Source organism: Galeopterus variegatus, unplaced genomic scaffold (assembly GCF_000696425.1).
Source record: "Galeopterus variegatus unplaced genomic scaffold, G_variegatus-3.0.2 Scaffold79, whole genome shotgun sequence".
NCBI lineage: Eukaryota > Metazoa > Chordata > Mammalia > Dermoptera > Cynocephalidae > Galeopterus > Galeopterus variegatus.
This window is the reverse complement of record NW_007726190.1, coordinates 802,733-817,279: the sequence shown is the minus strand read 5'-3', so window position 1 is coordinate 817,279 and position 14,547 is coordinate 802,733.

The window sequence follows — 14,547 nt, the reverse complement described above, 5'->3', positions numbered from 1 at the left end:
CCTCTTCTCGATGGTTATCCAGTGTCCCATTATAGCTTTTGGATGGCTGCCAGTTAATCCCTGAGCAGAGGTGTGGGCCTGAGTCAAAATTCTATAGGTAAGATTGGCGCATTTCAATATATATAAATCGTATCTTTAAAAAAGCTGTTAAAGCTGAAGCAGTGCTAGTTCGGGTAGGGTAACAGGGGCAAGTGGGTAGAAGCACAAATGAAACCAGAATGGTAGCATATTGACAATAGCTAAAGCTGGGTGATGGGCTCATGGAGGTTAATTACATTGTTTGCTTATTTTGTTTATGCTCAAAATTTTCCATTTAAAAAGGCTTGAACAATACATATGCCAACCAGAAAACAGTTTGGGTACTATAGATCTCTTATCTTTCACTGCTATGGGCCTATTGAATGCAAATAAATAAAAGTGTTTTCAGACCTACACTGCTCACCTATTGTGGCTGATGCTAATTCTGGGTGTAAAAGATAATCTCAGAGGAAGCAGGTGGCTAAATCAACACATATCTAATTACATTTCACCCTTGTTGAAAATCCTTCGATGGCTTTGAAGAAAAGTTCCAACTCTCTAAAATCGTATTCATTACTTCTCATAGCTTCCCACCTTATCTCACTTACCTCCAGCTTTATCTCACTCAGTATTTGCTCATGTTATTCAGGATGCACTTTGAACTGCTTTCACCTCAATGAATTTGCTATGAATCCTTACACCTTTTCACCTTAAACATCCTAATCTCCTCTGCCTGGAAAGGCGTCCCATCTCCCCAGCTCTCCCGGCTAATTGTCATTCATCTTATCACTGTCCTGAACTGCTACAGAATGTGTGTTGTCTTGCCAGCCCTCACACTTTATTGCCCTTTCCTGTCACTCATTTGCCTCCTCCAGTAGACTGTGAGCAGCCTGAAGTCTGGGACTGTGCCTTGTATATCTTTCTATTCTCAACACCAGCCTAATAACTGCAACTTAGTAGTTGTTACATTTTTACCGAATTAATCAATGAAAGAGTGTAGGCAAAATGCTAAAGATATAGGCATATCCTATAGAAATGTAAAGACATCACATCTGATAAGATTGGGAGACATCAGAAAGACTTGTTCCAATGACTTATTTGAATTGAAAAAACCTCATAGACCCTAGTTGGACAGTGTTTTAGGGGATACAGTGGTGATAGAAACAGACGGTGCTCCCGAGATCATGCAGATTGTGTTCTATTCAGGGTAGACAGACAATTGAATATAACGTATAGTGTCCAGTAGTGACACACGTTTTGAAAAAAATAAAGGTAATATCAGGGTTGGTGGGGGGTGATAGACTACATAAGGAGGTGAGTAAAAGTTTCTCTGGGGAGGTGACATTTGAGCAGAGACCAGCATGAAGAGAGGCAAGAGCCAGTTGATGATCAGGAGGAAGAACAATCGAAGCAGAGGGAGCGAAAGTGAAAAGGACAGAATCAGGAATTTTGAGTACTAGGGATCCTTATGCCAAAACCTAAAATTCTACCTCCAGAAAGATGTATGCTTTGGGGTCCTGAAGGCTTTTCTTTTTTCACCATTTTCCTATTAAAAATCAAACATTGCTAGGAGCAGTGACATTTCAAGCAAGGACTAATTAACAACCTGCAGAGAATGAAACAAGAGTAGGAGTGTGAAGGAAATTGCAGCACATGTCACCGAAAGGGAAGAGGGTTCTAAGCCTCACCCATGTCACTGCTGTACCTACACTGGTCCTGGACCGAGACAGTGAGGTACTGAGATTACCTACATGCTGGTGATACGGGAAAGAGGGTGGTATTACTGCCTCCTTTCCTTCCGGTTGTGCACACTGTTTCTCCCCCACCCATTTCGTCAGCTAGAAAGCATCCTCTAATCAGGACCAGAGACAGTAAAAAACAGTAAAAATATCTGCGATGCTATCAGTCACTGGAAAGAAAAAAGAAGAATCAGTTCTGTTTGACTTTGAGCAAATGACACTGCTATGGCAAGATAGGAAAAATGTGGTCCTTGAGAGTCCAAGTGGCTGTTGAGTTCACAGCAGTGATTTTGCCACTGATACCTCTTAGCAGTGGCAGTAACTAACAGGATAGTCAATAATACAGGCTCAGGAGGCCAAGTTCACTGATCCTGTGAAAGGAAGAAAACGTGCTGCACTTTCAGACAGTTGGAAAAATCAACAGAGTGGCAGGAACCAGATAAAGAAGATGACAGCTCTACCCAATAGCAGAGGCATAGGGACATAAGCCAGGAAAATGCATCACAGAAGGAAAGTGGCTTACTGTGCATGCAGGTGCAGTGGTCAAATTACTCTTCCTACTTAATTTGTTAACAGAAACAGAGCCTCCACATCTAGAGTCCCACCACATACAATGCATCTGGTAATGCCAAAAGTCCATTCTGTCTAACTTATTTCATTTCATCCTTACAAGCACTTACTTGGGCTATTACTCATATTTTGTAGATCAGGAAACTGAGGCTCAGAATTATCTGTTTTTTTAAATATATATTTGTTTGAGTTCTTTGTATATTCTGGATATTAAACCCTTGTCAGATGTATAGTTTGCAAATATTTTCTCCCATTCCATAGGTTGTCTTTCCACTCTGTTGATTGTTTGCTTTGCTGTGCAGAAGCTTTTTAGTTTGATATAATTCCTTTTGTTTATTTTTTTCTTTTGTTTCTTATGCTTCTGGGCTCTTATTCATAAAATCTTTGCTCAGTCCTAATTCCCAAAGTGTTTCCCCTGTGTTTTACTTCAGTAATTTTATGGTTTCAGGTCTTATATTCAGGTCTTTAATCCATTTTGAGATGATTTTGGTATATGGTGAGAGGTACAGGTCCAGTTTCATTCTTCTGCGTATGGATGTCCAATTTTTCCAGTACCACTTATTGAAGAGGTAGTCTTTTCTTCAATGTATGTTTATTGCTGCCTTTGTCAAAGATCAGTTGGCTGTAAGTATGTTGGTTGATTCCTGGGTTTCTATTCTGTTCTATTGGTCCGAGTGTCTGTTTCTATGACAGTACCATGCTGTTTTGGTTACAATAGCTTTGTAAAATAATTTGAAATCAGGCAACTTTATTTTATTATTATTTTACTTTTTTTTTGCTTAGGACTGCTTTGGCTATTCAGGGTCTTCTGTTATTCCACATGAATGTTAGGATGGCTTTTTCTACTTCTGTGAAGAAAAGATTAATAGACATTTTTCAAAGAAGGATATACAAATGGCCAAAGGTACATGAAAGGATGCTCAGCATCACTGGTCATCAGAGAAATGCAAATCAAAACCAAATTTAGATATCATTTCACCACAGTTAGACTGCCATTTTTAAAAAGACCATGAATAAAAAATGCAGGTGAGGATGCAGGGAAAGGGATACTCCTCTACATTGTTGGTGAGACTGTAAATTAGCACAGCCACTATGGAAAACAGTATGGAGGTTCCTCAAACAACTACAGATAGAACTACCATATGATCCAACAATCCCACTACTGGGATTTCCAAAGGAATGGAAATCACCATGTGGAAGGGATACCTGCACTCCTACATTCATTGCAGCTCTATTTACAATAGCCAAAATATGGAACCAACCTAAGTGTCCTTCAACAGATGACTAGATAAGGAAAATGTGGTATATATACACAATGGAATAGTACTCAGCCATAAGAAAGAATGAAATTCTGCCGTTTTCAGCAACTTGGATGAGTCTGGAGAAAATTATAAGAGAAATAAGCCAGACAAGGAAGGAGAAATACCATACGTTGTCATTTATAACTGGGTGCTACGAAGGAAGGAAGGAAGGAAGGAAGGAAGGAAGGAAGGAAGGAAGGAAGGAAGGAAGGAAGGAAGGAAGGAAGGAAGGAAGGAGGGAAGGAGGGAGGGAGGGAAGGAAGGAAGAAGAAAGGAAGGAAGGAAGGGGAAGAAAGAAAGAAAGAAAGAAAGAAAGAAAGAAAGAAAGAAAGAAAAAAGAGAAAGAAAGAAAGAGAAAGAAAGGAAGGAAGGAAGAAAGAAAGGCAAGAAAGAAAGGCAGGAAAGAAAGAAAGGAAGGAAATAAAGAAAGGAAGGAAAGAAAGAAAGAAAGAAAGAAAAGACCACAGCAATTCATTGAACTTTCAGAAGGAGAGAACAAACCTAAGGTCACTAGAGACGGGGGAAGGAGCGAGGGGATTTGGGGAGGGATAGGTTGGGTAAAGGGCATAAAGAAAAATCATGATTTGTAATAATGAGTATGCTAATAATAAGAATAAAAACTTTAAAAGTAGGAAATTAATAAAAGAGTATTAATCATTAAAAAAAAGTAGTGCAGCAAAAGCAGAAGCTGAGGGCCTCTGGTTTCAAGTCTCAGGTGGCCTCCATCTGGGATGCGATTCAACAGGCTGGGGAACACGCTGCTTTCCATCTCAGTTTGTCTTTCTTCTGACCCCCTCACCCTCAGCCTTGTTTCCTTCCTTCCCCTCTGTGTTATAACCTCCCTAGAGGGGAGTTATGAGCTTGGGTGGTAGAATCAGACTACCCGTGTTTCAATGCTAGTTCCACAAATTGCTGTGTACCATTAGGCAAACTATTTAACCTTGCTATGTTTCTGCTTCCTTTTCTGTAAAATGAGAATAATAGCACCTTGTAGTGCTTAAAGCAGTGCCGGTCTCATAGTGAGAGCTCAGTAAAGTTTGTTGTTACTACACTCCTTTCTCCCATCACACCTCACAAGCCCTTGTTGACTGGCTCTTCCACTTTGCCAATTCCTCTTTTTCTTACTCATTCTTCCTCAACCTCCTCGCCTAAATTCTCCCCGACCTACCTTGCCCCCAGCAACAACCTGCTTTCTTCTTCCTCCCCTTCCATTACTACTGCATTCTGCCTGCCAATGGCACGTGCCTCCACCGCCTTAGCTAACAGTGACCGGACAGGCCCAGCCTCCCTGCCCCTACCCAGGCTGCCCAAGGCCGAGCAGGCTGGCAGAGGCCCTGGCACTTCCTGGGGGTAAATAGTTCAAAAACACATTCTGTGAAACTGTTGCAGAGTTGGGAGCAGGAAGGCTTTGCTGAGGGATTGCAGAAGTCCAAGAACACTAAGATGTATAGCAGGTACCGCTGCCTTGGAGACCAAGGACCTGGAATGCCTCAGGAATAATAATGAGCTCTCTTCTATGCTCCCATCCATCGTGACTGCTTGGATGCAGATGGAATCTATGCCAGCTAGTGTTTCAGGCTAATTAAAAGCATGTTCACATGCCTTATCCATATATACCCTGCCCCTTCCTGCTCATCAGGCCAGAAAAATACAGTTTTCCTTTGAGTAAGGCCCCATATCCTCAAAATAGATCTCACTGCACACATTGACAGCCACACACACACACACGCTCAGACACACACCTGACTGTCCCCAGGTCCTAGACATTCTCTCTGGAAAAACCACGTCTTTGATGACCTAGATTGTGGAAGGTGAAAAATCAGTCATGACCAAATTGACTTTCAAAATACCTTTATTCAAATAGCTCTTTAAGTAAACAGCTCAATTCTTTTCTAAAAGATAAAACACCTGAAAAGTAAAACAACACCTCACATCTCACTCTCTCTATATATATAGTATGAGGGCTTTTAAAGTGCAAATCCTTGAAATTCACATGCTCATCTTACTGTATGAGTTATTGCAAAAGGCAAGATGCAGACAAAATGGTAAATCTTAGAAGAAGAAAAGGAGATGCAAGATAGGGTACAGCTAAATCAGTATTCCTGCCACGTCAATGTGGAGTTGTGCCCATCGAACAATAGTGTTACTTAGCCATGTTCCTCGATGGTACACGACCGTAAATATTACACTTCTAAAACTCTGAAAAGACTTCTGTCTGTGATGAAAGCAGAGAGAAATCTTGAGGCATGCACTATTTGTCTTTAATACCCCAGCCCTAAGGAGCCCCATAGTGACTTTCATCCCTGTGAAAGCTCAATAAAATACTACCTAAGAGTGGTGATTCCTGGTTATGTAGATAAAGATCCTTGATGGTTACAAGGGTTTCAAACTCCAATGGCACAGGAGTAAGGAAATAATCAACATATATGAAATATGCCAGACAAGAATTGCAGCAAACTGGCCTGCTCACACCCCTCCCTAGTCTCTATTCTGCACCAGCTGATGGTTACTATGTGGAAATGCAAGCCTAAAGGGTCAAATAGTCTGTTTTTTCAAACAAGAGGGGAATAGCCTGTAACTGTTGACAACTAATTCAACTTTTTAAAAATCTCCAGACAACCCAAAACATATCTGCAAATTCCCACCTTGCAACCTCTTAGCATAAAAGGTCCATGTGCTTGGTTTGATGCAGGACAAAGTTACAAATTTCTCTATTTCTCTATCCACAAAATGGGGATAACTATAACACCTCTGTAGAGCTAGGGCTAGGGCTAACAAACCCCTTGAGCCCGTTGTCCAGACTAGGTCACAAACTCGCCACGTGCAGGTCTATGAGCTAGATAGTAGGAAAAGGTCCTTGGAGCCACGGGTGAAAAATTAATAGGCTTTATTCAGAGCTAGGAACAGCCGCCCTCATGGCTTCCCGGAGTGTCTCAAGAAGCTTCACGTATCAGAGCCATTAGTTCCCTACACAAAGTCCACAACCCAAAACACCCGGGTGCACACGTGCAGCTACATTAACAAGGAACACCCAGGCGCACATGCACACCCACATCAGATGCTCAGCAAGACTCTGAACATCCAAGGAACCCTGACCAATTTTTTATATTTTCCCAACAATCCACCCCTTCAGGGTCCCTGGCCATAGAATCTACACATTCAGAATCTTCTGCAATGTTCCCTTAGCGAGGATAAATGACACTTACATAACCTATTGTCTGTTCAATATGCTTTAAGGTTTGTCCTATAGTTCTGTCCTTTAGCCACACATGTCTGGTTAGTAGTCATCATTGGTGTGATTTTCCATGGGAATCTTGTAGTCATACTGATGGGCAGTTCAGTGCATATTCAGTAGGCCGACACATGGACCACACGAACATATGTATGTACCCAGTTGACTACGGTGCCCGCAGCCAGAACACTATGGGTGAAAAGACAGAAGGGTTATTGGTACCAATAGGGGGAGGTCTCATGTCTCTGGTAAGATACATGTCAGTTTGCCATCTTGGGAAAGGACGGTTGCAGGAATAGGTATCTTACCTGGTTTATGATACCATACTTTATCCACTAACACTATTGGATCTGTAGGTTCTACATGTAACAGTATAGGGGAACTCATAATTGGCCATAATGATAATACAAATGTGTTCCAAGCCATGTTACCTTTACTTGAGGAGGCCAGGTACTTGTCACCCAAGATGAAACTTGCAAGCCTTCTTCTAATCCTTTCCCCCAAGGCCCTATTAGGCCTACCCAGTGTATATGGGGGGCTTCTATTTTCCATGGCCATTCCCATTGTACTGTCCGTCCCTGTTGTAAACAGGTTGGGGTTGCTAAGAGAATATTTCCATTCTTGCCATAGCCTGGCTTCAAAAGCTTGTCTTTAGTAGTGATTTGCAATTGTATAAGTGCTGTAGCCCTATGCAACAGAGCTTCCACTGGAGAGGGCCCGCCCTTGCAGGGTCTCTCATTTAGAATCCTTACTGTCAGTCATAACCACTGTGTCCACCCCTTCGGGGATGGGGTTGGGCAGATAGCCTTAGTCGCTTTTTTAAAAGACCACTGTACCATTCAATCATTCCTGCTGCCTGAGGATGATATGGCATAGGTAACTTCCACTGAATGGACAACTGGGAGGCCCACCTTTGATCCCCATGCCCAGTAAAGTGGGTTCCATTTTCACTCTCTATAACTACAGGCCTGGTAAGTCTGTAAGGCTATTCAGTGCCTTCACAGTGTTTACCTGGTCTGGGGCCTTACAAGGCCATACTAACAGGAGACCAGTAGACATATCAACAGCTGTGAAGATGTTTCTGAAATTTTCTGACCTTGGCAGTGGTCCGACAAAGTCCACTTGCAATCGAGTCAGGGGTACCCTTCCTTGAGTTATTTGCCCATCTGTATGGGGCACCCGCTGGGGATGTGGACTCTCTTGATCACATACTGGACAGGCATGACAGGCATTTACTACATCTTCCCATTTTATAGGCAAGGCCCATCTTTGGACCACCATCCACATGGTTTTACTGCCAGCATGCTGCATTCATCAATGTAACCATTGGGCTACATCAGCAGCTGGGGCTCTCTCCAGCCATCTTACCTTAGCCAAGGCATCAGCTTCATCATTTCCTGGACTGGCTAAGGGGACGTGTCCTGTGACATTGAAAAGAGTTACTTCTTTCTCATGTCCCAGTTCCCATAACTCTTGCCACACGGCTTGTCCCCACAGGGGTCGGTGGCCTACCATCCACTGTTGATATTTCCAAGTAGAAATCCAAGGGGTTAAACCTTTGTACACAGCCCAGCTGTCAGTACAGATGGTTAATGGCCCAGGCTCACTTTTTATTACCATCCACACTGCTCTCAATTCAGCGCATTGACTGCTTTTCCCTGTGCCATTTTCATACCACATGGTATCTGTTAAGGGCTAGACAGCAACAGCTGTCCATGATGCTGAGGGTCCCATGCTAGAGCCATCTATATACCAAGCTTGCTCTGTGATAGGTCCCTGTCCCTCATGGAAAAGTGTAGCCTCCACCTCCATGGGTAAGGGTTGTGTCAAAGTTTCCTCCACAACCTCTACTGGGCCTAGCACAGTTTGCATCTCTTTGGACAGAGGACTCGTTGCCACAGTGCTCCTTTGTTCCATATATGCTCCTCATTTAGATAGAGTGGGAGTCTGAGCTATGCCCATTTTAGGGTCAGTTGCCCACATGCGCAGTCAACCTAGTATGGGATATGTCATCCTTACTAGGACTTTGGCAGTTCCTATGATAGTTTCAGTGGTCATCAAGGCAGAATACACAGCTGCTAACTGCTTTTCTATTAGAGAATAACACACTTCAGTGCCCTTCCAGAGCTGAGACCAGAATCCTACAAGTGTTTGGAATTGGTCTTCTCTCTGCCACAAATCCCATCCTAATACTTCTTGGGCTATATGTATGTCTAATTCAAAAGGCTTACTGGGATCAGCCACTTTTAAAGCCTGTACTTGCTTTATTGCCCTTTTCGTAGCCCTGTAAGCCTGTTCTACTTCCTCAGTCAAACCCTAGCAGGCTCCTTTTTTTGTCGATGCATATATTGGGCATGCTATTTGGGCCATATGGGGTACAAAAGCTCTCCAGTACCCCAAAAGTCCCAAATATGTCTATAGCTGAGCTACTGTTGTGGGTTGATGGTATGCCTGTATCTTGTCTATAATAGCTTCTGAGATGACTCTCGTCTTACTTGACCAGACCACTCCTAAGAATTTGACTGACAGCGCAGGTCCTTGCACTTTGGCTATGTTCACAGCCCACGCACGTTGTTCTGAATGACTTAGCAGCATTGGAGCTGCCTGGGTTAAATTGTAAGAGAATCAGAGGTTAGTGGGCTGACCCGGTGGAGTACTCGGTAGAGTGCGGCACTTGGGAGCGTGGCGGCGCTCCTGCTAAGGGTTCGGATCCCATATAGAGACCGGTCTGCTCACTGGTTGAGCGCAGTGCGGGCGTGACACCGAGGGTTGCGATCCCGTTGCTGGTCGCGGTATGGGCGCGACACTGAGGGTTGCGATCCTGTTACCGGTCACGAAAAAAGACAAAAAGAAAGAAAAAAAAGAGGTTAGTAACACGTCATCAATGTAATGAAACATCGTAACCATGATGGGTCTAGTCCACTTGGCTAGGTCCCCAGCCACTAAACCATGGCCGATGGTTGGGCTATGCAGATAACCTTGGTGCAATACTTGAAAGGTCCACTGCCTCCCTTCCCAGGTGAAGGCAAACTGATCTTGGCTATCAGCCAATATTGGAATAGAGAAAAAGGCATTTGCAAGGTCCAATACGTAATGATAAGTTCCTAGCTGAGTCATCAGCTAATCCATCAAGATGTGAACCAAAGGCACGGCTGCATGCAAAGGAGGCACTACTTTGCTCAGTTCTCGATAATCTACAATCATTCTCCAGGTACCATCAGGTTTTTTCACTGGCCATACCAGAACATTAAATGGGCTATGAGCCAGATGAATAATGCCAACTTTCTCTAACACCAATATAGTGGCACCTATCTCTGCATGTCCTCCTGGTAGGTGATACTGCTTTGCATTAACTACATGTCTTGGCTGAGGTAATACCTGTGAGTCATGTTTAGCATATCCTCATAACACAGGCTTTACCATCTGTATTCACAGTCAAAACTCTCCAACTGCTGTTTGCAGGTGCAAACCATAAAGTACATCTATACTCAAGATGTGTTCAGCTACTGGGGATATATATACAGTATACACATGAGGGGGGTAATCATCCTTTGCCCAATGGCAGTGTCACAGCTTTGACTTCAATAGTATGTCCTCCATATCCATCTATATGAACTGTGGCCCCTGGAAACTTATCTGGATTGCCATATATCAGGCTACATTATGCGCCTGTACCCACCAATGCCAAAACACACTGCACATTAGTCCTTGACTAGTGTATTGCCAATTCAACATGAGGCTTCCTGTCCTCACCTGCCCCCTAAAGACGAGTACCTTGGCCTGCTCCCTAATAGAAATGGAACATTTCACCCACCTCCTCAGGAGCAACCAAAAAATCCTTTAAATCCACTGAGTGTACCTTGCTGCCTGTTTCTGGACTTTTAGTGAAACATTGTTCAGGGCGCAATTGCTGCCACAAGGCAAACAGGACTGCATTTGGCTGCTGGTCAATTTTCTTGCTATCAACCCCTACTACAAGCAAGTCAAACCACATGCTTATGGCTAGTCTTGCTTGGTCCCCCCAGGATAAGATCCTGATCATTTCTTAGGGGTTTGCTCTTAGCCACCTTCTGGACCTGTTTTGCTTATCTGCTATCCTCTATTTCACCCAGGCCAGCTATCATGGTCGTTACTTCATGTATAGCATGACCAATATATAGGGCCACTATGGCCATCAGTGATCCAAAGGACATTGACAGGGCATTTTGCAGCACTATGTCTCTCATGCTGCCTGCAAAACTTTCATTGTCTGGGCCATGCATGTTCACATTAAACATGAACTGCTGCATCCCCAGCTCCTGAATTATTTGAACCAACTCAGCATATGTTTGCTGTTTACTCACACTCTTGGGCAGTTCTCCAGCATTCGCCCACGTGGTTTGGGCAGCTGCATTCACCCATTCCATTAAGGAGTGATTACCTGGCCCTTGTGCATATCTATGGCTATTCTGTAGCTGCTGCCTCAGGGACAGGTACATGGTGATGGAGGCTAATTTTTCCATCTCCTCACCAGAGCATCCACACTATCCACCCCTAAGTCTCATAACTGTAGCAGCCATGTAGCCAGGGGCTCCCCCTGTTTCTACTTGAACTGTCTCCCCAAGTCAACTAATTCAACCTGGGTATATGGAACATAGGTAATGAATTGGGTTGCCTGTAGTTTACCCACCAGTTGTCTGCCCAGTCCCACAGGCTGCTTGTGTTTCACTTTCTCATGCACAACAGGTCATAACTGGAGATGCATGGTCTCCCCCAACTCACCACTGGGTTTGTCATCCTCCCTGGTGTGAGGGGTGGCCAGTCACTGCACATCATCCTCCAGGACATTTATCCACACTTCCAACAACTCTGATTTCCACTTCAAATCTTGATCGGCTTGCAGTATAGTGAGCAGTCAGCAGAAACGTGGCCACCAGGCACCACATACTCAAGGATAGCCACATTTCCTCTCCCTCCTAAGGGGTTCTCCACTGCAGTGCCTGTTCTATGCTGACTTGCAATATAGTGAGCAGCATCCAGATCCCGGTCAACAGGAAAGTGGCCATAAGGCACAACATACTCAAGAGTAGCCACATTTCCTCCTTCTCCCAAGGGGCTTTTGGCTCCCATACCTGCTCAGAATCCTGCCAACTATGCCAATTGTAGAGCTAGGGCTAGGGCGCACAGACCACTCGAGCCCGTTCTCCAGACTGCGTCACAAACCCTTCATGCACGGGTCTATGAGCTAGGTAATAGGAAAAGGTCCTTGGAGCCATGGGTGAAAAATTAATAGGCTTTATTCAGAGCTAGGAACAGCCGCCCTCATGGCTTCCCTGAGTGTCTCAAGAAGCTTCACATATCAGAGCCATTAGTTCCCTACACAAAGTCCACAACCCAAAACACCCGGGTGCACACGTGCAGCTGCATTAACAAGGAACACCCAGGCGCACATGCACACCCACATCAGATGCTCAGCAAGACTCTGAACATCCAAGTGGACCTGACCAATTTTTTATATTTTCCCAACACCTTCCTCCTAGGATTGTTTGGGAAATTAAATGCATTACTAGAGTGTAAGCATTTGAACTGTCTGTCATAAATTATACGCTATTATTGTTATTCAAAATTTTATTTTTATATGTTTGCCTAGATCCATCTGAATGAAACATGATTGTAATGAAATACACAGTAAGTAAATCATAATTCCCATGTTTGATTATATAATCTCAATAAAGAAACTCACTAATCCTTCAAATTATATTGTAAAAGATCTATCCTCCCACATTCACAATTTGTGACTATAGAAACTAAAGCAGAAAGAAGTCAATTTGCTGTTAAGGTTTGCAAAGAGTCACTGGAGATACAGAAAGTGTCTCTTTGTCTCAGCCACAGGTATCCTCTTAATATCCTCTGCCATTAGCCTTTTATGATCACTAAGTTTTCCTCATGGTTCTGATATAGGAGGTGCTCAGTTTCCCTGGGCTCAGGTTTCAGGACATGCCTCTGAGTTTCCAGCCACTCTATGAGGTCTTAGACCCCCTCCTCTGAGCTCTCCCCTGGAGGAAAGTTACTGTTGCCAGTTAGACTTATTTTTAGCACCAACTGGGGAAAATGAGACCACAAGGGGCTGGCTTATGCAAATCCAGTGGCTGGGCATGCTCAATAGAGAGCACAGAATATTCTCAAATATGTCTGGTGCATGTGATAGGGTCTGACCGATGAACATGCTCCAGGAAGAAACCAACTCAGCATGTGCAAGACTAAATGTTACATAACTGGGAACCACCCCCTTAATTGAATATTCGTTAGACAGGGAAACTATAAAAGCCAAATCCCAGCCAAAGGTGGGGTTGTTGATCACTTTCCTGGAGGTGGCCTGCACTTTGCTGGCTAAGGTGTGTATACTTTACTTTGTATGGAACTTACTTTCAGCAAGCTGCTGCTCACTCTCTTGAGCCAGCCTGCATTCTGTACTGAACTTTAAGTATGTTTTTCTTGCTTTTATGTTAGACTTGATGTCTGTACTGAACTTACTTTTGTGTTAAACTTGGTATGGGCCCTGCTCAGTCTCTGGAGCTAGGCCGCGTTCTCTCTGTGGAACCTGTATTTCTTACCTGTTATATTAGACTTGTTCTCATTTTCTACTGTGACTCTTCCCTTGAATTCTTTCCTGTGGTGGAGTCAAGGACCTGGTAAGAGGACTGGGTGGGTTCAGGCTGACTATTGGGCCCCCCCACACTCTACCTCTGACATCAGTTCTGTGTCACTGTGTAAAAAACAGGATTTATAAAGGCAGTGAGCAACTTTAGCGTGTAAGCAGGCTTTAGTGTGGGCAGACTATCCAATTGTATTCAGTTTGTTATCTTTCAAACTAATTTGCAGAGTTTCGCTAAGGCATCTCACTCAACATCACTTACAGACACATTTTCAAATTGGATCTAGCAAAAGTAAACATTCTCAAAAAATAGGAATCTACACTCAGTCTTACCTGAAGCACAGGTAGGCAAATAAAATAGCCCCTTGTTTCTCAAAGTGGGGTCCCGAGATGGCAGCATTACCTAGGAGCTTGTTAGAAATGCAGAATCCTGGGCCCCACCCCCAATCTACTTAATTGGAATCTTTGCCCCCAGGTCATTTATGTATGCATTAAGGTTTGAGAAACAACAATTAGCCAATTTATGTCTATAATTTCCAGGAGTTTGTGTGTAATTTGGGAAAAAAACAGGAGGAAAGTTTCATCTTAAGTATTATAGGGAAGGCTTTTACTATTTGATAACTCTCTCAAGGGACAAAAATAATGTCAAAAGCCAGCCCTCAGCCTCTGTTCAATTTTACACATCTAAAGATTCCCGAAATGTCATATAAACATAAAAATTTATCCTGGACTCAGGCCCAGTTTGCTGAGAGTTGCTTGAAGCTGAGACTCTGGCCAGTGCATTGGTGTCAGTCAGCCTGGCTGTTGAGACCTGCTGTTCACTCCTCCAAGGATAGCCACTGAGAAGGTCATGTTGCTAGTGTGGCCACAAAATCAGAACAAGGAGCTAAGTCCAACTGGCCAGGAAACAGCTTATCATTGACAGCCCTGCTCATTCCCAAGTGATGACAGAAGCAGGTAAGGAAACCATACTTTTGCAAAAAATGAGGAAAGGAAGGGACGAAGGAAGAGAGGATGAGAAAGAGAGAGGGAGGAAAGAAAGAAGGAAATAAA